Source organism: Aquarana catesbeiana, linkage group LG05 (genome assembly GCF_042186555.1).
Source record: "Aquarana catesbeiana isolate 2022-GZ linkage group LG05, ASM4218655v1, whole genome shotgun sequence".
NCBI lineage: Eukaryota > Metazoa > Chordata > Amphibia > Anura > Ranidae > Aquarana > Aquarana catesbeiana.
The window spans coordinates 534,292,736-534,310,539 of NC_133328.1; the positions used below are offsets into that span (position 1 = coordinate 534,292,736).

General features: G+C 39.9%; 1 protein-coding gene across 2 annotated transcripts in view; it reads left to right on the forward strand.

Moving 5' to 3' along the window:
- The window catches only part of SULF1 (sulfatase 1), a 200,973-nt gene that overhangs the window by 25,620 nt on the left and 157,549 nt on the right, over nucleotides 1-17,804 (forward strand). For both annotated transcript variants that reach the window (XM_073631777.1, XM_073631779.1), the window contains exon 2: nucleotides 16,355-16,449. The gene's annotated coding sequence lies outside the window, so the exon portion shown is untranslated. The remainder of the gene's footprint in view (nucleotides 1-16,354; nucleotides 16,450-17,804) is intronic.

A 17,804-nucleotide genomic window follows, 5' to 3' on the forward strand; every position in this document is an offset into this window, starting at 1 on the left:
ACTATGTGCTGTAGCTGACAATCAACCCATAGCCCAAGATGTTCATTGAATGAGCCTATGCCAGCCACTTCAGGACGTCTCTTAAGAGGGACTAAACCTTTGTGTGTTTTGGGAAAATGGTGAAACACTGGGACTATTGGTGCCTCAGGGATCATGTTCTCACCCTCCTTCTTTGATAAAATGCCCAGACGTATCCCTTTTAGTACAAGCTCACCTAAAACTCATCAGTGGGGTTACTTCTAAGCTCACAGTATATATCTGAGTCCAATAATTGTCGGAGAGCTTCTGCTTTATACATAGAAGCATCTTGAATCACCACCAGACCTCCCTATTCTGAATTCTTAATCACAATAGCAGAATCACAGCTAAGAGACTGAAGCGCAGAACGCTCTTCAAAGGAGAGATTATCATTAAAGACATGTCCCCTACTCCCAGTGTGTAAAGCCAATCTAGTTAATTCTCTTTTAACACTCCTCTGAAAGGTGTCTAAAGCTTTACCTCTAGAGTTCACAGGATAATAGTCAGAACGTAGTTTGAAGGGGACGTCCACAGGAAGGGTGGTCTCACATACCTCTCCACTGACTGACTCATCCTGTAGCTCTTCTAAATCCTGAACTGCACACTGCTCTCTAAAGCCCATGGGTACTTGTGGTTCCACAGTTGCACTGGAATCATTAGTGATCACATCCTGAGTATCTTGATAGTAGTGTTTCCAAAGGGTGATATTGCATGCAAATTTGTTAACATTTAAGATCATATCGAACAAACTAAAATGTCTAATGGGGCAAAATATTTAAACCGCTCGAAAGTAGTAAAATCTCTGATGTAGTTAATGATCTTGTAGACAAATTTAAGACGTTTGAAAAGTCTTCCGCTGCTGGCCCCTGAGGTTGTAAAAACTTCTTTCTTCTCCTACCCCCTCTCCTGTTTTTTGGGGGGATTTCTTTTCCCTTTCTTTTTCTTTTTCTTTCCAGGGAGGCCCGTTTGGGAATTTAAACGCAATTCAGATAATCCTCCAACGGCTACTTCCACATATGAGTCAGAGGCAAAGCCACTTAGAATGTGGTCAAAGATCTCTGTCTCCGTGTCAGAAAAACTGACATGTTTACCCGTACTACCCAATGTGAATGGTTTCCTGTGTCTGTACTGGAAGTGGAGTCTTTTTCCAAACAAAACAATGTTGGACTCATAATCAAACCGATCTCTTAGTAATTTCTCTTTTTTGTTTCAATGATTCCTCTCTCTATACGGCCCAACTTTTCTCCCAATTTCAGATCCAGATCTTTAAACGACACTGTTTCTTTAAATGGCACAATTTATTTTTTGTTTGAGATCTCTTCTTGCAATCTCTCAATCTCGTTAGATTTGTATTTAACAATAATTCTCATGAGTTCCAAAGAGCATGTCGTAAGAGCATCAGTCCATGATTTCTTTAAGTCCTCATCTGTAAGTTCAAAAGTCAGGAACTTCTTAATTCTAAGACCATGAGGAACTCACTCAAGAGACAGGTACTCATTCAAAGTGTTTTTGTCCTAAAACGATTTCACCTCTTTAACCATGAGGCTTCCCATTTTATGGAACAAAAACTTAAGAGAACCCGTCCCATCATCCACAATGGTGTGCAGACTTTGGCTGGCCGCTGTTTGCAGAGGATTCTCATGTGCTGTGCTCAGAGTCCTGCTATATCTTTCCCCTGCCATGTTAGTAACCACATCTGAGAAAATGCTCATGTTGTCTACATGGAAATTTGGAATATATACAATGAGACAACTATTCACTGAGTCAGCGTAGCTAGTGACAATAAATGAAAAAAGATCGCTGCTCACAGGTGAGTATACATCGGCTACTGATCCAAGATGAATCCCATGAGGTAGGGTGCACGCCCTGCCACTGCAGCAGTAAATATAGAACGGAAGACTTTGAATTGGCTGGACACCCACACAAAAATGATGATAAGATTCCTTTATTGAAAATTTATAAAAGCAATGGGTGGGTACATGTACAATTATGTGTGTCATGATACAGCTGAGAAGGCCTAAATCAAAAAACAAAATCCATCCTTACCCACATAGGGGCTTTGCCTTTCCATGATTTCCAGATTAGTGAGGATAATGCAATGGTAGAAGGTTCACAAATGCAGCACACTGCCCTCACTATTTCCCATTGATGTTAATGCATATAACAAATTCCCATGTTGGAACGTTATCTTTTATCAAAATACTGTACTACAATAGACATTACAAGCTTATTGCACACCTGGCCAGATCAAACAACAGTCCTTTTGTTTGTGTCCACCTTCAAAAGTCACCCAGATACCCCCAACCCTCAGATCACAGAAGTTGGTTGAATTGAATAGTGTTGGGAAATTGATATTCCCATTCTGAATAAGATAGGATAAATGTGGGTTACTTTCAGATTGCAAAAAGTCTGTCCATCAATAGAGAGGCTGAATGAATGATCTGTAGTAAGCTTTAATTCTCCATGGTGCTTTTATGTGGCATGAGAATGTGGGGGCTACCACATATTGCACAAAAAGTGAAATATAAAGTATACTTTTTGGAACCCATTTGTTGTGGTCTTCAAGATTCCCATTACAAACCTTTGGTGTGAGCCTGTGTACCGCTATGAATGTCACCCACCACAGCAGTCACACTTATTGCTGTTGGGTCAGAAGTAATATTATTATAGATAGAGTTTCTACTGGCTTTTCCCTGGGGTCGAGGTTGGAAGAACACTGAAGTGCATGATCTGTTCTCCCATATGCAGGAAGAATGAAACTCTGGAAGAGGAGTCAGTTATAATGTGCAAATACAAGAATTAGCAGCATTCTGCAGAGTGTGGAAGTTTTATCTTTACACTGTGAAGAGGATAAAAAAAACATTAAACATTAACTTGAAAGGCCTTCAAAAATATAGGCTTAGTATAAAGCAGTACAATGCGTAAAAATGAATGTGCAAAGAGTAGTGGTCTACACACTACCAAGCAGATTTTACCTTACGCTAATCTGATTATAGTAATGGTAAACTAATACTTAGCCCTGTGTTACTGCTCTTTGCATTGTCTTAGTGAATTCATATGATAGTGTCTATCTTTTTCTGATTTAGCTCTAGCAGTAGGCTCTGTTTAGTTTTCCAAACGCATCAGTTTGTTGTGTTTGCAAAAAAAAAAAATTCTCTTGGAGATAAATAATTGTTGAAGAAGGCTATTATATACATTATCATATGATTATATAGGTGTTTAAAAAGGGAAATCTATCTGAGTATACAGAAAAAAAAATATCTGCAGAGTGTACTTGCTCTTGAAACTATTTGAATTCTGACACCTCATTAACTTGGCTGCACCCTGGAAAGCGATACACTCTATTACTGCTACTCCACCTGCTAGAATCTGGTATATCATTTTTTCCCATTAGATAGCATGTGTGTAGAGTACGTGCAACTTCCTTTTTATTGCATTGTTAACTTCCAAAAATGATAAATCAGTCCAAGAGCACAAGAATTGAAGCCCATGCAAAGGTATGAAGGCATGTGAATGGACATGTGTAGGTCACAGGTATTAGGACATACTGTACTTAATGTCTATCTTACCTCTTTTTTTATTTTTAAAGGGTACATTTTATTGAAATTTTCTCATGTTTTTAACATACAAACGAAAGAGAACAAAACTAACAAAAATACAAAACCAAGACATAACAAGAGCAAATTATAGCATATCCATACATACTAGTGCAAAGATAAATGAAAAGGACCAAATACCTGTGTCCTGATACAGAAACACAGCACAGGAAATATATCATTACAAAAGTTTTAAAGGCATAGGTATATCAAATGACCTCAGAGCCAATGCGAGTAAGTAATTATTTACATGTAGGCATAAAACACTATTCTGGAGTAACCGTATCTTGGGAATCTATCCAGGGGGACCAGACCTTATCAAACTTCTTAGGGCATCCCCTTGACTCAAATGTCAATTTGTACATGGGAATTGCCCTATTAACAAGCAAGTCATAAAGATATGGAGGGCGGGACGGTAGATTTCCAGTGCAGCATTACTAATTTCTTAGCATAGAAAAACAGTAAACATAGAATTGTTTTCATTCCATTAGGGAGAGTGTCATCCTCCACATAATCTAATAAGCAAAGTAAGGGGTTACATATACTGAGGCGCTATAGAATCGTACTGGTAAAGTTAGTGACCTCAGACCAAAAGACTCATATTGGTGTGCATTTCCAGACCATATGGTAAAATAACCCCACTGCTCCAGAGCACTTAGCACAAACAAAAGCGGGAAGCCAGCCCATCCTACAAAGCATGTATGTAGTATAGTATGAGCGATGTAGGAATTCTGTTTGTATCACTCTTGAGTAGAGATAAGCAAAGGAGATTGTAGAGGTAAAATTTCCTGCTACACTTGCTCCATCAATTTGGGTACATCCCTCTTCTTACTGGATTCAGTTTGGTTAACCACTTGCTGGCCACGCAATAGCTGAATGACGGCTACAGCGCGTTTGGCCAGTTGAAAGCCTTAAAGCTGAAAATTGGCCTGGGCAGGAAGGGGGTAAAAGTGCCCAGTAGGCAAGTAGTTGTAAAGGCTGAAGGTTTTTTGCCTTCAAGCCCCTCTAATACTCACATGACCCCTCTCTGGATCCAGCGGTGTGCTTGAGAGCCTTGGCTGTCCTGGGACTTCCACTCCTCATTGGCTGAGACAATCACAGCCAGTGAGCCAATGAAGAGAGAGTGGGGGTGGGGCTGAGCCACAGCTTTGTGTCTTATGGATGCAGAGAGGTGGGCTTGGAAATGAGCATGCATCAGTGCCCCCATAGCAAGTGGCTTGCTCTTGGGGGCACTTGTCATGGGGGAGGAGCCAGGAAACCATTACACAGAGCAGGTAAGTATTTTTTTTTAAAGCTGAACTTTTAATACCATTTAAAAAAGTTTAGTCCTAGACTGGAGCAGGGAGATCTAATGTGGAGAAAATTTGGAATGCTCTTGTTGCTAGAGCTATTTTTCAAGCTTAGAAGCTTGGAGCGATACAAAAGCCCAAGTTTAGAAGCGGCAGTGTGACGGGCTATCTTACCTCTAAACTAGACCAGTAAACAGGTAGCTCTGGCCTTTGCTAGGAGGACTGGTGGGTGATTGGGGCTTGTTCATTAGGGATGAGCCCGATGTTTGAGTCGAACTACATCTGGTGTTCGCCTGTTCGCAGAATAGCGAACAATTTGGGGTGTTCGCGGCAAATTTGAAAGCCGCGGAACACCCTTTAAAAGTCTATAAAAAGTATTTGGGGACCTGGGTCCTGCCCCAGGGGACATGTATCAATGCAAAAAAAGTTTTAAAAACGGACGTTTTTTCAGAGAAGCAGTGATTTTAATAATGCTTAAAGTGAAATAATAAAAGTGAAATATTCCTTTAAATTCCGTACCTGGGGGGTGTCTATAGTATGTCTGTAATGTGGCGCATGTTTAGAACAGTCCCTGCACAAAATGACATTTCTAAAGGAAAAAAAGTCATTCAAAGTCATTGAATATTAAGGGGAACCCCGAACCAAAATTTTTAAAAAAATTGCGTGGGGGTCCCCCCAAATTCCATACCAGGCCATTCAGGTCTGGTATGGATATTAAGGGGAACCCCACGCCAATTTTTTTTTTTAAATGGCGTGGGGGTCCCCCTTAAAATCCATACCAGATCCTTCAGGTCTGGTATGAATTTTAAGGGGAACCCTGCGCCAAAATTTTTTAAAAATGGCGTGGGTGTCCCCCCAAAAATCCATACCAGACCCTTATCTGAGCACGCAACCTGGCAGGCTGCAAGAAAAGAGGTGGGATGAGAGAGCGGCCCCCCTCCTGAACCGTATCAGGCCACATGCCCTCAACATGGGGAGGGTGTTTTGGGGTAGCCCCCCAAAACAGCTTGTCCCCATGTTGATGGGGACAAGGGCCTCATCCCCACAACCCTTGCCCGGTGGTTGTGGGGGTCTGCAGGCGGGGGGGCTTATCAGAATCTGGAAGCCCCCTTTAACAAGGGGACCCCCAGATCCCAGCCTCCCCCCTGTGTGAAATTGTAACGGGGTACAAGATACAGCTTGGGAGAAGTCCTTTATTAAAAAATTAAAAAATTAAAATGTCCCACGAAGTCTTCTTCTCTTGCTCTGCCGACGGACCGAAAAAAAAAAAACGCAAACGACCCGCCTCCATGGGAGGCTCCCGCCGTATGACGCGTCTTCGCTTTGACAGTTCTTTTATAACTGAGGGCGGGGCCACACCATGACATTCCCGGGTGACCCTGCCCCCTCTGACACACGGGGACATCCCTATGGCTTTCCCAGGGTGTCAGAGGGGGGCGGGGGAAAATCGGTATGGATTTTGAGGGGGACCCCCATGCCATTTTTTTTAAATTTTGGCATAGGGTTCCCCTTAATATTCATAACAGACCTGAAGGGCCTGATATGGAATTTGGGGGGAACCCCACGCAATTTTTTTTTTTTAATGTTGGTTCGGGGTTCCCCTTAATATTCATACCAAACCCAAAGGGACTGGTAATGGACTGGGGGGATCCCATGCCGTTTTTTTCAATGACTTCTTTTATCTGTATTGCCGGGACCGACAATTCATTATAGCCGCAAGTAGTTTTAAAAGACTTTTTTCCTTTAGAAATGTCATTTTGCTCTCGGACTGTTCTAAACACGGGAAACATGCGCCACTTTACAGGCATACTATAGACAACCCCCAGGTAGGAAATTTAAAGGAATATTTCACTTTTATTGTTTCACCTTAAGCATTATTAAAATCACTGCGAAAAAACGGCTGTTTTTAAAACTTTTTTTTGCATTGATACATATCCCCTGGGGCAGGACCCAGATCCCCAAACACATTTTATGACAATAACTTGCATATAAGCCTTTAAAATGAGCACTTTTGTTTATTCATGTTCGTGTCCCATAGACTTTAATGGTGTTCGTGTGTTTGAACAAATTTTTTTCCTGTTTGCATGTTCTGCTGCGAACCGAATTGGGGGGCATTTGGCTCATCCCTATTGTTCATACGTGGCTTTTTTATCTCACTCAATCCTGTTTAAAATAAAATTTTAGCTATGGACTAATCCTTTAAGGCTACATTAATATGGTGCTTTTAAATTTGACTCTGCCTTTATTGCAGAAAATTACTTTATTCCTGTGACACCCTGTCTTTGGTACAGGAAGTTAATAGAAACTTCTTCAACAGTGACAAAGGCAGCAATAAAAACCTTCACACAAACTAAAACAACAAAGAAAAAGTTTTGGCTGGAGTTTTGGCCTAAAACACAGGCTGTCCAGTCAAATTAAAGTCAGAATAAACCAAAAGTACACACTGGTTGTATAAATAAGAAATGAGAAGCTTCTCAGAACTGAATATATGTATTATGTATTACTAGCTACCAGGAGAGATTTTGTTTTACTCTGTTACTTTCCTTCCACAAGGTCAAGGACCATAAAATGAATAAAAATGGTTCTTTTAGTTACAAATGTTATTCCGATGTCGGAATAATGTGAAATATGTCAAGATCTGTATCTGGAAATCATTATGTACATATTAGGGACCAGTACTGATATATTCATTATATTTATGATGTGTGACTAAAGGGGATCTGTCACAAAGAACAGTGTACTTTGACCTGAAGAAGTTCTTGCATGTTAAAACAAGTATGGAGCCAGTCTTATCCATAAGACAATCTAGGCAGACGCATAGGGCCTAGTAGATGTCCAGGGGACCCAGCTACATCTTTCTCGCTCCTGTAGTAGACCAGGTGGATGGCACAATTGGTAAAAGCTGCAGATCTGTCTGTCACTACAGAAGGGAGGATGTACTTGTAGGCAGTTGGTGTGAGATGAGGACATGCCAGTGTAGACAATGCAAATGGGGAAGGGGGCTTATTTGTACCTATTGCAGTCCTTATGTCAATCAGAGGGATGGGGAGGACCAAAGCTGCTACCTTGCTTATAGCCAAATTTGACCTTAATCAATCTCTGCTCAAGTGGCATGTTTCAGATTTTTTTGGGGGAGGAGGATTTATTTTCATTTTTCGGGATTTTTTTTCTTTTGAAGTTGTGGCAAACTGTTTTCAATCTCTATCAGTGTCAACCTGCGGAATGATGAGAGCTGCTATTTCTATGCTGCTTTCTCTTATTGTGGTTACCAAAAGAAGTAGTAAAGGTTTGATTCTCAAAGCAAATGTTAAAACTGAAGCATCGGCGTAAATTTTCATGTACATTTACATTGGTCCAGCTTAGACCAATGTAAGCATGCATATATAATACCTGTGCACTGCCTGTAGTAGTCAGCGCTACTACAGTGATAGTAACAGTCTTCTGGGTCCAGTGGCAAGTGCTGCCCTTCTGCATAGTAGCCACAGGGGGTTGCTCACGTAGCAATGCTAGCATTCACAGAATGCCTTTCATTTCTTTCAATCAATACTGAATGAAGGTGTTCTATAATTGGATGAGGTGTAGTTTGTGACGTCACCTCTCTGCCTCTCTACCGCATCCAACCAGGAAATGCCTATATTCATTGAAGGAAATATATGGCATTCTCTGAATAGAGGCAGTGCCTAGTGGGCGACTCCCTGTGGCATGCAAAAGGGCAGCCATTCGGCACAGGACACAGAAGACTGCTGTTATCACTAAAAAAGCGCTTAATAAACTGATCAAGATGGACCTATGCAATAAAATGTGTGCCTAAACTTTGTAAAGCTGTGTTTACTTTAATACTTAGTGATGTGCAAAGAAAATGAAAACGGCTCCATTTTTTGCTTTTGCATAATTAGATCATTGAAATGAACATAGCTTCAATTTATTCACTAAACTGTGAACATTCGCTTGGCAATAGGTACCAAGGTACAAAGGGAAGGCTCCCTCATTCTCATTCATGAAAAAATTTAAGTTTATATGTATGTAAACCTAAATCTTTTTTTCAATATGTTTAACATTTTAAATTTTTTGTGAATATGTTTCAGATTATCTGGATATTCTGTCAGTAACAACACTTCCTGTAGCAGGCTGACCACACTGCTCTACAATCAGTGGTGGCGTTGTCAGCCTGCCATTTAAGCTCCTTCGGTTGGCCATTGGGCTGCCTATCTGATAAACCTGAAAGGCAGCTCTAGGGCCAACTGAAGGAGCTCACACGGCAGACTGACAATGCTGCTGCTTATTGGAAGGCAGCAGCTTAGTGTTGTCAGGAAATGCTGTTACTGGAAGGATCTCCAAATAAGAAATCCTGAAATAGAGTCACAAAAAAGGATTTGCTTAAGAAAATTGTATACATTGAGGCATGATTTCAAACATACTGAAAAATACATTTTGGGCTTACTTACACTTTAAAGAAAGAAGGTTTCTGTCGGCAGTACAAGGCTGGGATCTTGCATCTTATTTGATAGGTCCGCTTTGAGGCAAGTTTAAATGTTGCTTAACCTGACATGATGTTTATAGAGAACACAAGCTTACTGAGATTCAGTATAATGTATGCCCCTTCATTAAATCAACCCCAAAATAATTTGTGTGACAAACTCCGTAGGTCACTGTATCTACAGTGTGTGCTTCCTTGTAGGAGGTATATATTTCAAGGAAAATTGCTAAGTGTGACCTATAAACATTAGTTAAATATTTAGTTTGGCCACTCTTCCTCACCAAGCAGCTGAGAGAAATGTAAACAGATTTGTATAATTAAAATCCAGACACTTCTTTTTCTGTGATGGAATACACTTGTTTGTTGCAATGCTTAAAGCCCAACTGCGGGCAAAAAAAACCCTCCTGCAGTGCCCCCCCCCCCCCTCCTCCACATTAAGTGTTAAATGCTTCTAAGCCTAGGGCATTGCAGAAGATGCTCTATTACTTACCTGACTCACTGCTCCTTCTATCCATCTGCCGTCTGACTGGTCTGCCGCACTCCATCCTCTACCATGTATAATGCCGGGTTGTTGGTTGTGCACTGTACATTTTTAGAAGCAGTAAAGAGGGGACTTTAAAGGTGCCATAACACAAAAGTTATAAAAATATTTGTTTATTATACTGTAATATTAAAATATGTAAGTACAAATGGATATTAAAAACAAGCAAAGAATATCAAATACAGATTCTTATGTTGTTGACAAATGCTCTTCGTTTGACATGTTTCACCAGTCGGCTTCTTCAGGAGCCATAAAGCATTATATATGTGAATAAAAAAGTGTAGCGCTATAAACCTAAATAATCATAATCTCTAAAGATAATAAAACCAGAGTTAGAATCTCAATATCACGGGATATAGAACCACCAATAGTAAAATTAGTGAAAAGTTCCCAATTCAGGGGACATACATAAATATGATTATAACATGTGCAAAATACATACTACAGTATATATGTGCATGCTAGTGATAAAGATAACAAATGTGAATTTAGTGCCAAAATACACATCAAAAAATATATGGATATTTAATTTGTGAAAAAAGGTGACAGTCCGGGCATAGTTTGGAAAGACTGATATATGTTAAGGCCAAAGATGTAAAGGAAATCTTCGAACCCCAGGACCAGTATTCATAAACATCCACACTTCATAGGAGACTAGGATAGTAAGGGAGCCACCACTGAGGGCCTTAGGAGGCTTACCAGATGATGGTGACTTGGGAAGGCTTATACAGAATCTCTCCTCGACTATGATGATTGTGTGCTCCGTGTGTCAGGCTGCTATATTCACCCTACGTGTTCTCCTCTGTCCTGTATGTGTGATACAATGGAAGTGATATGTCTCCTCTCAATAATACCTGAGGATTGTCACATGTGGCTCTAGACATAATTCCAGCTTTACCTACCTGCCGGGGACAGTCTATAACACCTGTATGTGAACATCGGTTTGGGGCCCCCCATTGGAACATTATTCTTATGCTGGTGTCCGTGATCTAGGATCCATTGTGGCTGTCCCAGGAGATGTACCCTTTCAGTCAGCTGGTTTAAAAGTCTTTGCGACTTGGGCGGTATAAGCCTTCCCAAGTCAGCATCATCTGGTAAGCCTCCTTAGACCCTCGGTGGTGGCTCCCTTACTATCCTAGTCTCCCTTGAAGTGTGGATGTTTATGAATACTGGTCCTGGGGTTTGAAGATTTCCTTTACATCTTTGTACTTAACTTATATCAGTCTTTCCAAACTATTCCTGGACTGTCACCTTTTTTCACAAATTAAATATCCATATATTTTTTGATGTGTATTTTGGCACTAAATTCACATTTGTTATCTTTATCACTAGCATAAACATATATACTGTAGTATGTATTTTGCACAAGTTATAATCATATTTATGTATGTCCCCTGAATTTGGAACTTTTCACTAATTTTACTATTGGTGGTTCTATATCCCATGATATTGGGATTCTAACTCTGGTTTTATTATCTTTAGAGTTTATGATTATTTAGGTTTATAGCACTACACTTTTTTATTCACATTTATTGCTTTGGTCTATAGCTGTGTGGGCTGCTCTTATACCTGTTATTTACACAGCGCTGTATCTTTCTTTTATACATAAAGCATTATATATATTGTCATAACATCAATATTCAAAAATTGAATAAACAGAATTCAACAGGGAGTTACTGAGGTTCATGCTCCAAGGGAACTGGCCCTAACTAGGTATTAGTAAGCCATAGGGGGAACAGATTCATAAATATAAAATCATGCAAATGATAAAAATTATATTGAATGAACTGCTGAAGAAACCACTTAAGAGATTTCACGTGGGAAGCCAATTATATTTTTCAGGAAACTAACTTGAAATGTTCACATGGTAATAGCATATAACACGGGCAACAAGAAACCCCAAGGTAGGGGAGCCATTATCCTAGGATCAATGATAAAGCCCCGGATTTAGAGATTCCTCGGCTTCTGCACATGTACAATGCCAAGACTCCACCCACAGGCCAGAGCTTTGGGGAGAGGAGGAGGAGAGCATCCGAGCATGCTGGTGTGGGGAGTCAGGTAGGTAATACAGCCTCTTTTGCAAACCCCTAGACTTTACAAGCATTTAACGCTTACCATGGGGTCGGGAAAGGATGTGGAATTGTTGGGCATTAAAGTGGATGTAAACCCTAACCCTATAACAACTAGTAAACAATTGCCATGTTTTTCAGTAAAATGCTGTTTTCTCCATTTTACATCCTTTTTTGCTTCTCAAAGGGAAATAGGGTGATAACGCTCCCACGTTGTACTATATCTGGGGGGGGGGGGGGTCAGTGTTGTCACCCCAAGATAGGACTACAACATTTCTCCCTCTCTTTTTCTCCATGAAATAGGTTAAGGTGTTCTGTAGTGCACAAGGAGAGCCAAGAGCAATACTAACAGGGCAGGGCAGGCAGAGAACCCAGGAAGCTCACAAGGTTTCTGGCAGAATCAACAGCTTTTTTTTTAAACTTACTGAACAGATTGAAAACGCATTCAATAGTATATTGAACAGACCAAAATGGGGCAAATATAAGAGGTTCATTGTTAGGGTTAACATATATAAAGGGTTACTTCACCTTTTCACAAAACATAAGAAGAACTACCTTACAACACCTATCTTACACCCCCGGTCCCTGCTGCATTTTCCTCCTTGGATGATTATCTTCTGCCATCCATGTCTGTCGGTGTAGTGGTCAAGACAATTAGAAAATGCAGTATACAGCTGATGGCTGTGTAGTATCAAAATGCTCCCAGAGGGCATTAACAAGGGCCGCCACATGACCATGCTGACCAATGAGAATCTCTCTGAGCCGTCTTTCCTCCAGGATGTTGCTACACAAGAAAGTTGGGTGCCGAAGAGATACTTTTTCAAATACCCGGACTGCTACACCGGCAGGTATGGGTGGCAGAACATATCCATCCACATAGGTAAGTGCAGCGGTGACCGGGACTATGGTGAGGGTGTTGTGAGTTAGTTCCCCTTTTCAAGTTTTGTGAAAAGGTGATCTAACCCTTTAAACTCTGAAATGTTTACATATACAGAGTCTTGCATTACTTTTACAATTACTGCATGGCAGCAAACAAAAAGTCAATATTCTCAGTTGGCACAGCTGAAACTTCAAGACTCTTTATGTACATAATTGAACATAATATGTAGTACATTTTAATTATAAAGCTGATTATTTCTGATATGGTTTAGAACATCATCTTATTCAGAAAAGTATACAAAGATGATTACTATTGAAAGATTTAGGCTTTCTCCCCTAATCTTAGAACATCTGTATAAATGTATTTTCCTTTTCTCGGCAATTACCTGATTCAGCTTTATTTCACTTTTATTTAATTAAATGCAGACAAAACCCTAATTTCAGGATATTAAATCTACCTTGTAATTAAGCAGTGAGCTAAGTGATAGTGTGATTACTTCTAACAACTTTTTAATGTTCGACGCCTATAATTATTCCTAAACTTGTGTTAGGTGTAATGTGATAATGTGGCAAACGGTTTAGTTACACCAATCACTAGGGAATTCACAAGCACACAGTATTGAGCGGGCAAGACTGATGGCTTTCAGACAGAATTTTATGGTGGCCACAACTAAGGATGCTATGTAAATTTAAAGAGACTGTGTACACATGCAAGTAAAACATTTAAAGAAAATTGAGCAGAAATATACTCAAATTTAAACTAAAATAAATCTGTTAGAAATGGTATTCTAAAAGCTAGAACAGTACAATCTTAAAGAGAGTCACCATCTTATCCTTGGGGCACTGCCTTTGAGCATTCAGAATTATGCCATTTTACTGTATATCTGTGCAATAATACTGATTTACTATTTGGTGCTCCAACCGACTGCTGATGAATAGTGTGCTTTATTTGTACCACATATATTGTATCCATTAATTCAGTCCAGTCCGTTTACACTATGTCCCATTCTGAAAGTGGAAGTAAAGGCAAAACTTAACGACTGGCCATACATTATACAATTTTATATTTCAAGTTTCCTTTAAATTTACCAAAACCATATAATATGAGGTCAAACCTAAACACCTCCAATTTGTATGCAAACAGGCAAGCCCTTGTACTACATAGTTTAAGGTAAATCTAAAGAATGAATAAGAAAATTGTATAATGTATGGCCAGCCTAACTCTAAACCTGCACTCACTCCCATTCTAAGCCTAATCTACCTAGCCCTGTAAAGAAAAGATCGCTATACTTACCTATTCTGAAGCAGCTCTGGTCCAGTCCCAGGGTGAGCTGTCAGCAGTGGCTTTAGTGCATAGGAGAGAAGGAATGGATGGCTACACACCAAGGTAGTGATGAATCTCTTTATTGTAAAATCTGTAACATGAATAACACCGCAGGACAGGCAAACAGGTACAGGTAGACACGTTTCACACAGCGACGCTGCGCTGGGTAATGAATAAGCGCAGCGTCGCTGTGTGTAACGCGTCTACCTGTACCTGTTTGCCTGTCCTGTGGTGTTATTCATGTTACAGATTTTACAATAAAGAGATTCATCACTATCTTGGTGTGCAGCCATCCATTTTTCTTATCCATATTGCACAGGTGGCGAGCCAAAGCTAGCACCCTTGGGAGGAGTCCTTTCTCCAGCCTACCTGGTTCCATCACTCACCTAGTGTGGCATTTTCTTTTCCTAGTGCGTAGGAGAGGCTGCCGACAATGGAAGTACATAGTAAGTCTATGGGTGACTTTACTTCCCAGGCATTTCCCAACCATTGTCACCTTTCTCCTGCACACAGAAGGCGCTGTTGGAGACCCGACTGGAGTGGCTTCAGAATTGGTAACTATAGCAGTCTTTTCTTTACATGGTTAGATAGATTAGTCTTAGATTGGGGGTAGCAGTAGGTTTAGAGTTAGTTTTGCCTTTAATTTCACTTTAAACCATGATGAAAGGGGTGAGATCTGGCAACCAAAAAACTTCCATTTGATCTTACATTGGAATAAAATTATTATCTAGAAACCAGGTTTTACTATTTCTAGCTACTTTCTTTAAATGTATGAGCTTGTGCAGTGCTTGTGATGCATCTAATGCTCCATGTAAACTCCAGTTTATATATTTAATGCTCACTGTTATCTTGTAATTATTGTGCAACAATCATTAAAAATAATGATTTTCAGGTTTTGGGGTATACCAGATAAAACCAATTCATCAGGGGTCATTGGGAAAAAATGCCCCTCTTAAACTGGCCATAGACGGTTGAAATCTGAACCAGCCGAGATTCGAACCATGTATGGGCAGGCTGAATGTATCCAAGTTGATCAATCGATCAATTTGAGCACAACCAACCTGTCGGATTTTACATGCGATTATTGCTATTGACTATTATAGCCACTAGCAGTAATTACTGTGGGGAAGGGAGAACACAATGGCTCCAATTGTATTGGTGTAAAATTTCTATCTCAGATCCATTCAACATTCTTGTACAAGTGTGCAGTTGTGGTTGAATATTTACCCTTTGTATACCCCTGGCACAGAAGTCACTCATTACTTTTTTTGTTCCAGGGATCCTGGAAGCATACACAGCATACAAGTTACCAGACATCAATAGAAGAATAATAATAGAAAGTAGTAGGGCAGCTCATATGCTGAAAACTATATACGTATGTATGCAAGTAGTTATAGAAGAAAGGTTGGGACTTTGAATGAGACAGAGGTCTCCATCCCTATGCATACATGAAAAAGAGGGGTTGGTATGTATGTAAGTATATATCCATTCAATTCTGTGGGCCAGCTGGGCACCGTGCCTGATACGCTTGAAAGCTATTTTCCATATCATTTTTACAAAATAAATCATCAGGTCTTTTCTCAACCCTTCCATATAGCTCAGATTGGGACTGGCATGCAGAATGTAATAACATGTTCATAGCCAATTTGTATCCGCACACTAGGGCCACTTTATACAGGAGCCAATTCACCGTCAGCCTTTGGTTGTGGGAGGAAACCCACAGGGAGAACAAGCAAATTCCATGCAGGTAGTGTCCTGGCCAAGATGCAAACCACGGATCCCAGTTCTGCAAGACATAAGTGCTATCTACTATATAAAAAGTGGAAAAGGGTTAGCGAAAAAGCTGCAACGCTCATATGTGGCAGCCACTGAGTAGTATCTGTGGGCTGGATTACTGAAGTTTAATTGATATGTGTTCTGAGTTTTATTTGACCAGTTCCATTATCTGGTATTCAATTATATTAAAATTAAATAAAAATACAGTTTAAAGGTATATTGATTTGTGCATTCAAAATTTCATTTCACCTTTATCCAGAAATGTATTGAAACTGAAAGTATGGGCATAAATAGAATATACATTCTAAATAAAGACATAACATTTGAAAATTGACAATTTCTGTCTTTTTTCATATTTTTAATGAAAACCTTTTTTTCTCTCTAGGAAAACGCTGTGCTCTTTGTGTGATAATGTGTATATTGATGCCAACATCATGCTTTTCCTAAAGAACTTGCCAGTCAAAAGACACCTCTAACAAGGTAAGTGCTGCTTTAAATTGTATTTAACAAGTACAGTGTGTTTTGTTGTTAGGCATTGACATTGTCAATCTGTGTTTATACAATTTATTTTATGGATTTCTGGTATAAATACATGCTGTCGAGCCAAAGACATGCTAAACATAAGGGCTTGTCAATCTTAACCCAGCAGGGCTGAACAAAAAAAAAGAAGGAGCCGCTGTACTGACTATGCGATGTTAGTACGGCGATCTCCCCTGCTGTGCTCTTGTGTTCTGACAGGGGATGCCCACCACCACAACACTCCAGTCAGAGCTCTCAGCCATTGGCTGAGAGTGCTGATCAGGAGCCAGTCGGTAGACCTTTTTCGGTAATGCCCCATTGGCAGAGCTGCAGTACACATGGGCCGAATGTGGGCCGGTTTCTGTTCAACCAGTTGATGCCACCCCGACATTCGGCTCGTGTGTACTAAGCTTTAGTCTTTCAAATTACTTACTCAGAAATTGTAGATAGGATCGTTTATCTTTACACAGGAAATCATGTCCACTGTCTATGCTGGAAATGCTTGAAGTTTGCCAGGTATGCTTGGCAAAGAAGGGTCACTGGGACTGTAATATGTGGTTTAGAGTAGATTTCACTGCAAAATTAACAGCCTTAGTCAATTAAGAATTTCTGTCTACCCAATACTGAAATTTCACCAAAGGGCACAATCTGATTTTTTCTCAAGGCTTCCCTGATATGTTAAAGCTACCATTTTCTTAGGCAAAATTGTTTTTAAAAATCGATCTTTTTTTGGTTGAGGTGATTTGAATTTTTTTCTTTTTTGTGTATTTGATAGTATTTGTGTACTCTCACAAGGCTAATGAGTACCCATTTTTGGACTTTTTTGACACAAGATCAGGTACAGGATAGTTAAACGAAGCTTCTCTAACCCTCAGAATACATTTAAAGCCAACTGAACACTTAACAACCACAAAAAAAATAGAATTATTTTGCCTTCCTTATTGATTTCAATCTATTTAGGAAAATTGCTGGGAAATGAAAACTCTCCGTTTTGCTCAATCCCATATCTAATGCGGCAACTTGTAGCAAACTATCAGAATTAACTCTGCTGAAGTCAGACCAGTATTAAATGGATTCTGACTGGTTAATAAAGGTTACATCACAAAAAATATAAATTGAATAAGATTGGTTTTGTGTACAGAGACACCCGTTCTCCACTAGCAAATGCAACAGGGTGCAAACTAAAATGAAAAAGTCACCGTGAGGTCACCTGTATGGTGTTGATTGGCACAATGGGATTTTTATTCACTGAGCTCTAGTAACCATTCACCTAGCACCATTCACTGTGTCTTAGGGACGTATGGGAGCATAATCCC